This window comes from Amblyomma americanum, chromosome 11 (assembly GCF_052857255.1).
Source record: "Amblyomma americanum isolate KBUSLIRL-KWMA chromosome 11, ASM5285725v1, whole genome shotgun sequence".
Lineage (NCBI taxonomy): Eukaryota > Metazoa > Arthropoda > Arachnida > Ixodida > Ixodidae > Amblyomma > Amblyomma americanum.
In genome coordinates, this window is record NC_135507.1 from 17330703 (window position 1) to 17341442 (window position 10740).

Genomic DNA, 10740 nt, shown 5'->3' on the forward strand with positions numbered 1-10740 from the left:
GGACTTCACTTCCATAGTGCGCTGGACATCTATTGAAGGTTTGGTGCTCGCGATGGCGATTGACTTGTGGGAAATGTTCAAAAGTCTCGTGTTAGTTTTGCAACCAATATCTGAAACTGCCCTTGAGCAGTGCCAGTATCTAGTTCGTAGAGCGGTTGTTTCAGCGAACACTTAAAAAAAATAAGGAAAATAGACTTTTTGAGAAAAAAAGAAAACCTGTACAAGAGGAAACTCTCCGCTGCGGCGGACGTTAGTAATTGTGAAAAACGTGCTAATAAGCTAAATAATAACTAAAATTTACTAAGTAACTTTAAATTCACTAAGTTTGACGGCTATTTCCCATGGTAAATTTGTAGCCATGGAAATGACGATGCCGTACTCGTTTTTAAAACAGAAAAAGTTTTTTTTAAACCCCGTAAAGCGAGAAAATCACGTAATTTTTTTCCGCACCAAATCTAAATTCAGAGCACGAGGAGCGCTGGAAGTCTGTTGGAAACGCAACATCTGCTCCTGAGGTGTTTCAACGACTGCGGCGGCCAATTTGAAACATGTGCTGTTATTTCCCCGACTATAGAGCGTCGACGCTCAGCCTATACTTTATCGCGGCGTTATCTTTTGATTCGTCGCTCGGCCCAAGAAAAGGCTAGTCATTGCCAACTGAGTGGCCGCCGATTCTGAGAGCCCTGATAGCAGCTATATGCAGTTTTCTTTCCTTCTACCCCCCCCCCCTTTTTTTTTTGATGCAGCTATCAGACGGGCTAGATCGGAGGCTTCGTCGTGCGTTGTTCTAGTCACCGGATTTAGTGGCTGTTCATGTATAGTCTTGCGTGTTAGGAAGAGCATAAAGCAACCAAGGTTCGTCTCCGAAGCAAGGAGGGCTATTAGGCTATTAGGCAGCTGTTTTTGTGGTTTATAGCGCTACTTTTACAAAAGTGTTGATGGTTGCTTTTGAGGCGCTTCTTTTGGTCGTGCGACCCGGCCATTGCAGCGTCAAATCACTTAAGTGTACGCAAATGTCACGCCTCGCCAATGCAGGAACCAAAACTTCAACGCCTCAGCGTGAATATTGTATGACTGCGCTTGCGCAGCTCCAGTACTTCGTTGATGAGGAAATAGACCTTATGCTTGCTTATGTGGGCTTGAAAATGGATGCGAAGCTGACATCCACACTCTATGCTGCCCTATAGAAGTAAACGCTTCAGAGAAACTACATAATTTATGTAAAGAAACCGCGGAAACGCTAAACAGAAATTCGCACGCTGTCGCAGATGGAAGATTTTATTCATTTACCAATCTAGAGCGTTGCGAAAGAAAGCAAAAAGTCTGCTTCTGTGGGTAATTGCAGAAGCAGAGCGCTACGCAAGCGGCCATGAGGGCTCTCGTAATCGACGGCCGCGTATTCGGCGATGACTACAGCGTTTTTCTTACGCCGAGCGAACAGGCAAAACATAACGCTGGTCGCGGTCTAAACTGAGGGTCGATGCTTCCTGCACAGGAGAAATAGAGCACTTCAAATTGGCCATAGAGATCACTGCATTATGCCACTAAGGACAGTGCGTTGTCACTAGACTTCCGAAGCTCACATGCGTTGAGTTTCGGTTTGGTGTGAAAAAGAAAAACTCGAGCTACTGATCCGGAGTTCCCGGGTTCGAACCCGACCGCGGCGGCTGCGTTTTTATGGAGGAAAAACGCTAAGGCGCCCGTGTGCTATGCGATGCCAGTGCACGCTAAAGATCCCCAGGTGGTCGAAATTATTCCGGAGCCCTCCACTGCGGCACCTCTCTCTTGCTTTGTTCTTTCACTCCCTCCTTTATTCCTTCCCTTACGGCGCGGTTCAGGTGTCCACCGATATATGAGACAGATACTGCGCCATTTCATTTCCCCCCAAAAAAACCAATTATTATTAGCTTTAAGATGCAATAGAAACCTTTTTCTTAGTATTAAAAACGAATACGGCATCCTGTATTCTGTGGCTACAAATTCGCCATTGACTATAAGGTTCGGTAATTTCAATGTTAGTTATTGTTTCAGCTAATTATGCTTCTCACAATTACTGCCGTCCTCCGCAACTAACATCTTCCTCCAGTTAAAGTTCTCTTGCCGCCAAGGTGTCTCATTGGTTATGGCGCTCGGCTGCTGACCCGAAAGACGCGGGTTCGACCCCTGCTGCGGCGGTCGCGTTCTGATGGAGACGAAATGCTTAGAGGTCCGTGTACTCTGCGATCTCAGTGCACTTTAAAGAACCCCGGGGGGTCGAAATTATTCCGGAGACCTCCACTACAGCGTTCCTCATATCCTGTGTCGCTATGGGACGTTAAACCCGCATGAGCCTGTAGTTTTAGTTATTTATAAAAAAAGTCAGTTTTTCAGCATTTTTGAAAATGCTTGCAGAGCACCCGATATATGTCTCGTCACACTAGTCTGAAGGATAAAGCCAGGATGAGACGCAAAGAGGTGAAGCACGTGATATGACGTAATACACTTCGATTCATGAATGCCATCCCAAACTGGCACTAAACGTTTTGCTAAACGAGTGCATGCGTGACGTCATATAATCCGCGGGCCAAGTCTTTGTTACAACTACTTTGTTACAACAGTGCAAGAACAGGAATATTTCACTTTAGGGATGATTGGAGAGAAAACTATGAATTTGATAAAAAAAAAGCCCCGACAATACAAAGTGTTTAAACTAATAAAGGACGTATTTCTTAAGTTCCAAGTCGATATCAGCAATAGAAATGTAGGAAATGATTTTTCCCCTGTAGTTGGCGCGCAAGGGGCCGGCGGCAGTGCCCACAAACGCCGCTTCCAAAGCGGGACACAGTGGAAGCCGGACATATCGCTGTTTTGGTTATGCCTTTTTTGACCTGTTGGGGAGTTTTGTTTGGGTTGCAGCTGAGGCGAATTGAAACTGGAAGGAAAAATGATAGAATCCTCGCACGGAGCGTAGTAACTGGCAGGCCAAACGAAACTATAAGAGCTTGATTAGCGTGTACACATCGCGCGAGCTTTTAAGACGAATTTTCGGCCTTTATTATCCATGATAAACTGCTTTTATTGCTGCATACGCCGCTAACTTTACTTTTAAGCATATTTCTGCAAATTTTGGAGAGGAAAAATAAGTAGCTACAGATTACAAGAGCAGAAAATTAGAGAAAAACTGCAAGAAATTCGTATCCAGAAGCGCCGTATCGCAGAATACATTCCTGTGTATGCTGAAAGATCCTTTAACGGAGAAAAAAAGCCTGTCAAACAAAATTGCCGCTGCCCAAATATTTGAAGTTTTTATAAATTGGTATTTTTAGGGCGAAGTTTACATTTAGGGAAACTATCAATTATTTTAATAATTTTTATACTGCATAGAAAAATTATTTTAAAGCTTCTTTCGATATAGAAATTTTGTGAGGAACCTGTTAAGAAACTTATCATGCTTAGTTAGTTGTTAGGCAGCTATAGCAAGAAGTCAAGTTTTTAAACATCAGTGAAAGCAGAAAAAAAGCACTTGCTTGGTGTGATTTCCCAAAAGGTGGCATAAAACAGCAATCTTTTCCCATATATTGTACAGGGCGATTTTCTGCGGTCAGTCATGCCGACAAAGTGAAGAAATTGCGAGTGTTTTTAAATTGATAGTTTTCCTAAACTGCCCAGGTGGTCGAAATTATTCCGGAGCCCTCCACTACGGCACCTATTTCCTCCTTTCTTCTTTCACTCCCTCCCTTATCTCTTCCCATACGGCATGGTTCAGGTGTCCAACGATATATGAGACAGATACTGCGCCATTTCCTTTCCCCAAAAGCCAATTATTATTATTATTAAACTGACACACATTAGGTCATTGTTAAGTGAACAACTTCTGTCCAGACTCAGGATAAAACACTACAATTTCGATTATGTTCTCAGAGCATAAGTGCGCACCGTCCATTAAAAATTTATCAGAATAGGGTGAAGAGATTTAAAAGGGGACCCACAAGCTCCACACTGCCTTTAACTACAAGCCTGTAGCGCCGCCAAACGAAACTATAAATGCCCTTTCTGAGGAAAAGTACGTTGGTTCATCAGGCAATGGGTTCATGGCCAATGAAAATTAAAATCACCTCGTTCATTAGTACGCGTGATTTTAGAACCACAGATGCTGATTTAGTCTACAATGAAAGGTTGGAGTCCAACTTTATGGAGCGGGTTTTCACTCTTGCTTTCTGGTCGCGCGCTTATCTCGTTATGACGCGGTACGTAGAAATACGAATGTTTGTCACACGTTGACCCCTCAGGCACCAGCCCTCTGGGTCTTGATGGTAATTCGTGCCTTAAGTGGGGCTGTTACTCAGAATGACCCATTGAGAGCTCTTGAAATCCAACGTGGCGCTCTAAAACCAGCGCTTGCTTTCTGGTTTTGTCAGCTTATTCTTCGTCCTAGCTTCTTGGTAGACAGAAAATAATATGCGAAATCAGCTAACAAAATGTCAGCGCTTGCTCGTATGGGCAAAAAAAAAAAACATTTAAAATGCAAATTTTGAATCGGGTGCTGAAGTGTGCACTTGTATCGGGCGTCGGATCGTATAAAGTCTGCGACGGCTTCTAACCGTTTTACATACAATATATTTCAAAATCTTGGTTGAAACAGCATCGCTGTACTACTATTGGAATTATTTATGGACTTACGAGTCGGAATCTTTTGCCAGGTCATGGAAAGTGGCTCGCTTCATTTGTGTTTTAAGTCCCTACAAACCCACCCTGCTTCTCCGCTCCCCTTGCCCCGTGAGCATTTCAAGCTGGTCAAGCAAAGCTGTGGAAACGGTGACTGATGCCAGGCTTCAGTGGTGCTGTCTCATTACAGCATTGTTCTCGGTGTTCATGAGAGGATTTCATGAGCATTAATCCACATTGGATGCCATTGTCAAGATGGCTCAAGCAGGCCAAGATATAAAAAACAAAACAAAACGAACCTTAGCAAACGGCAATAGCAAATAGCGTGAGAAAGAAATTTAATTGTATATTATTCAGCGGTCCTATGAGCATGCCGCATGGTAATCTATGTATAATAAGATTTTGCGCATCATTACAAAGATGAAAACACGCACCCAAAAGTTAAGTGTCTACAGTTCTTCAAGTTCCTTGTGAAGGCAGCTTCGGAAGACGGAATACGTGCCTGTCATCCAGACACTGTGCGATGTCAGGGCACGTTAAGAATTCCCAGGCGGTCGAAATTATCTGGAGCACTCCTCTACGGCGTCCCTCATAGCCTGAGTTGCTTTGGGCTGTTACATCCCATTAAAACAACCAATGAAACCAGTACTGCAGGAGGCTGCGGAGATCAGGAACGTCAATGGGCGTCCTTTGCGGTAAAAAATTATCAGCTGTCATCTTCGAGAACAGTAAAGCAAACTTGTACGGCGAGATAATAGGAACACACGAGGGAAGCGAATTGATATTAAAGAATCTCCACTCTCTCGTTGTTGTCCGGTATGTCGCTTAGTTTATAGATAAAGTTCAGACCAGCGCTCGTCCAGTGTCTCTTTCTTCAGGTCCTATGTCCTTGTGCGCTGATATTTCCAATATGTTCACTGTGGAAGAAGCGACATCGAACCCGCAGCGAGTCGCGAATGGGAGCGTTTTTTTGTCGTGAGTGGCTGCAAGGCCTGCAGCCGAGTTTCCTGTAACGTGCTTAACGCCTATTTGTGCCGCATGCTTGTGTGCGTGTCGCATTGTGGTTCGTAATTTTGTCACTTGTGATAGGACAGGTTTCCGCTTCCTAATTTGTTTTTTTTCGAAAAATTCTTGGCATCACTATGATTTTGGTTATCCTGTTTCGCAGCATCCTTAGTAATGTAATTCTCTTTAAAAATCATTTGTGCTTTAAGGGACAACACAATGCACGAATGCGGTAGGCGCGACGCGCAGATTTGTATTCGCATGCATGAATTAATGCATAATGGAGAGTAACCTTTGCCAGCGAAATCTGCCGCTGCCAGTTCTGACCGAATAGGTCTGAAAGCTTGCAGCGCAATTAATATTTATTTGCTGTACTTTTCGATTTTTTTTCTCAATTAGCACGCAGTGTCTGCCTTTGCCTTCATTATGCCGGGAGCCGGACGCAAATGTGCTTTATCACAAGAATAGTGCTATACAGCGTTGAGGCTGCGGGTATAACATCGTCACACGATCCCGTCACGACCTACAAAGACTGCAGTTCAGCATTTTTATTGTTTATAATTTTCTAATAACTGTCTTTGCATACTGCCAAACGTGCACACAGTGGAAAGAAAATTGATAACGAAATAACAGATAAAAAGAAAGGATAGCTATTTCCATTGGAAGCTCTAATAGAAGTTGTGGTGTCGTCCTGGACGGCCGCAAGAAGTCAGTCGAGACCCAGCACAACATGACGAATGACGTTTTATTCATGCTGGGATGGCTTTTTATAGATAACAACCACGTGATAGTCCAAGCCAACAACGACGCACAGATGAGCATTATCAAGAGGAAATCTGATCCAATCAAACCAAACCAAAACTGAAACCCAGGACCCAACATACTCCCTCCCTTCGGGGAAAAGCAAACATTGGGGAAAAATTTGAATACGAAGTTATACATATACAGCATGAACAAATATCTGAACACAGAAATGAGCTTACTTTTATGTAAGCTTTGAATCGGAAAACAATTTCATACTTCGTCCCATAAGAACAATGAATGAACACTTCACTCCACAAAAAAACAATGAATATTTAACAGATCAACAAAAACAATGCACTTCATCAAAGCAATGAATTTCTGAAACATCCTAACAGGATAATGAATATTTCATAGAGAATTCAATCATCCGAAATATATCTTCTCCCTTATGTTTTGAAAATAATGAGGAGTCCTAAATGCATGGCAAGCTTAAATTCTCAAGACTGCTCAACAAATGCTGCTATGGCAGCATCACTGAAGGCTAATAGTAACGTCAGACACAGGAGCTCACGTGATATCATTAAGGTTTGGATGAATTGCCTATTCCGTGAGCGTCCCCAGGGAATCTGCCGATGGGCGTCCCCATGAGCAGTGAATCCTTCAACCAAACAAAATGATATCTTGTAAAATGCACATTCTTGCTGTTTTTGTGAAGTTACCTTAGAACATCGGATAGTTTTAATCGGCCGGAAAAAAACATCCTACTCAATGAAAACTAAAGGACAATACGACCATAGAACATCGGCGAGCGTTACTCAACCGCAGTACACATACATGAACATCGGACAATACTAGTAGACCGGATAAACATACAAAAGAACAGCAAGTTACTTTCGAAAGAAGTCGCACGGCTCGGACTCAAATAATCATACGTTGTTTCATTGTATGTCTGACATGAAACACTACTAAGTGCATCAGTCTGCACGAAGAAACGGAAATATATGTATAGTAGCCTGAAAAATAGTACACATTTCTGAACACATGAGCGCTGTTTTTTTATCGTATTAGAATGTAATTTAGAAGAATGCTCTTGTTGAGACATGCTATTTCATAATATTATACTGAATAATCTTCACAACACAGTGAGATAAATATCATAAATATTCAAACATTCATATCACATCGTAATATCAATCTAATATGCACAGAAAAATACCACAGAAATATCATTCACTTCCAGTACAATAGCTACTGGGAAGTAAAACTACACACGAGAGAAATGACATTGAAAGGCATGTAAAATACCCTGTTGCATTTCATAATGAAAGTTTCAATTATATTACCCAAGAATTGAAATCTCACTGCAACTCCCGTTCTTAAGCAAGGGAGAGTGCAAAACAGGTTTTCTGCATAGTAGCAGCGCAAAAAACACACACAAACACACAAGAGAAGAATAGACACCGAGAGACACGCACAGACGCTGCACTCACGACTGATTTTATTCCAAGCTATCAAAATGGAATATATAGGCTGCGTCACGCTTATATTTTTTTTTTTGCGCTGCTACTATGCCGAAGACAAGTAACCAACTCGCCCAAGAGCTCATTTTACCAAAACAAGTTACTGAGATACATAGTCCTTGAACCAGTCTGGCTTGCGAGCATTCCTTCTCGGTCGCTCCGGTACCAAACTGGATTCCTGAGGAGACGTCCTCAGTCCAGGTTCCGAAGGCTGCCGTCGGCGTTTGTTCATAGGCGGAACAGCTGGGGCTGGTCCACTTTCATCAGGCAGCACTGAACACTGGGCAGGCAAGGTAGGATGCACACCTTGCCTGCCCACAGGAAGATCACTTGAACACTGAGCGCTCGTTTCAGAAGGCACATCACACCCATTCACAGGTGCATCACTCACATCACTCTAGAGGTGGGACGACGTGAATTGTCCGGCCAGTGGCCGTGAAAAAAATGGGAAAGCGGGTTCTAGCTTCTGAAGGCTTTGGTATTGATGATGCATCAGGAGGCTGCCGAGCCAACACTGGGCCCGCCGAGCCTTGATCCTATGCATAACTTTTAGAATCTTAGGGGAAAGGTAATTGAAATAAATCAAAATGTTCATCCTCTTCCCGATTAATTTGTCTCGGTACTTTTGCCAGCTTAGACGCATTCTATAGTCTGCCATCTTCTAGGCGGTATGATGCTGGACCATGTTGTTGAATGAACTCCAGTGGTGCGGAGAAACGTCTGTCTCCTTTGAACTTAAAGAGGGGTTTACGAATTTTGAACAAATCTCCTGGTTGAATTCTGGGTGGTCGTGCTCCACGCTTGTTATCCGTATATTCTTTCATTGTCGTCTGTTTCTTGATTCTTTTCCTCAAATTTTACATCGCTAGATATGGATTCTGAGCAAACAATGACGGAAATGAAGGAAGCCCAACAATATCTAGCTTTGTACGATGGCATCTGCTATGAAGAAGACCTGCCGGTGCCACCCCTGTTGTGGCAAGAGGTGTAGATCTATTTATTGCCAAATACTGTGCAATAGTAGTTTTCAAAGGCCCACGTTCCAACTATGTAAGTTTGACAAAAGACTTGATAGTTCTGTTAAATCTTTCAACTTCTCCGTTCGCCTGCAGGTGATATATTGAAGAGTGAGTTAACTTGATAGCCCTATTACTCAGAACTTACTTAAATTATTTTGACATGAACTGAGGGCCTTGATCAGATATCTCTTCTGGATAGGCTTCATGGGCAAAAACGTCAATTAAGAAATCTATAAAATCTGTAGTTGTTACACGATCTGTCATATTCACCTAAGGCCATTCAGAAAAATAGTCAACTAAAGCGATGGCATAGCGACAATGTCGAGGGGCCACCTTCATATCTTTTAAAGACAACTTTTACATTCAACGACAAGGAATTTGTATTGGTTCTTGCGTCGCCCCTGTTCTTAGTAACATATTTTTAGCCGCCATTGACCACTCCCTAAATGACGAGTTTGCTAATTTGGGAGTACTGAAGTTTTTAGATGTGTTGACGATTTTTTTATTGTTTTATCCAAGCAAGTAACGTTTACCCACACTGACTCAGTGAGTAGAATTTTAACTGTCTTTAGACAGTATGGGCAAGGCTTGACCTTTACGCATGAACTTCCTTCTAATAGGTCGTTGCAGTTTTTAGATATTAACCTGAACGTCGGCTTACAACATGCCTGCTGGCACTGCGCGCCACGAGCAAAGAAAGAGCTACTGCCGTATGATTCCGCGCATTCGAAGATAGTCAAGAGAGCAATTGCAAGCTCGTGCCTGGAATCTGCTCTTACCAATTCATGCCCGCATGCAATGCATATCAGCTTTAATAACCAAATTGAAAGGCTGCTTTCAGCCGGCTTCCCCTGCGACGTCATAACAGCTGTGGCCGAGAATCTTCTTAGGAAGATAAAAAGAAGATATCAAGGTAGCGCGAATGAGCCGCTGTCAAAAAAGAAGCTCGTGGTGGTGCCATATCTACACAAAGTGGCGCACAATGTAAAAAAAGTGGCCAAGTGGCATGGTGTCCCTGTCGTATTTTCTGGCCCACAGAAACTCGCAGGCTTGTGCCCGAGAATCAGTAACCAAGAAGCTAGAGGCACTGGATGCGGCATAAAGCATGCTGAAACGGCTGTCAAATGTGCCATAGGCGTGGTTTATGAAATCCCGCTCAAGTGTGGAGGTGCCTACGTGGGACAAGCAGGCCGTTGCGAGAATGAACGCGCAGGGGAACATGCCCGATCAGTTCGAAATAAAGAAGAGCGAATCTGCCCGCTCATTGCCTTGCCTGCACTGGATGCGAGCCTCTGCTTAAGATAAAAATTCTGGGGAAAAGTAAAAACAAAACAGCGCGTGAGCTTTTGGAAGCCTACCACATAAAAGAAAATGGCGATAAATGTATAAGCGACACTTCTGTCAAATTGTACAAGAAGAAGAATGTTCCGCGCACATGTTGTTAATCAGGAGATGACTGGCTGTACCCCCCATCCCCGCTCTCGCATTCCCCTTGTTCTTTTTTTTGTGATTCGGCATATATAAGGCACCTTCATTCAAATAAACTCAGTTGATAGTTTGCGCTCTTTCCGTCTTCTTGGCTTTTTCCTGTGTTTGTCTCTTTTGAATGCGCAACGTGGTTCTTCAAAGAGGGTTTTAATAATAGTCCGGACAAAAACATATTAGCGTAAAAATGATCGTTACTCTTATGTCGCGGCATTTCTTGCAGCGCAGCTGAAAAATGTTCTCATTGGTTGCCAGAATTCCGGAGAAAATGAAAAAAACCTTTTTTTCGCAGTTTCAAAGCAAACATTAGTAGTGGAGAAGCG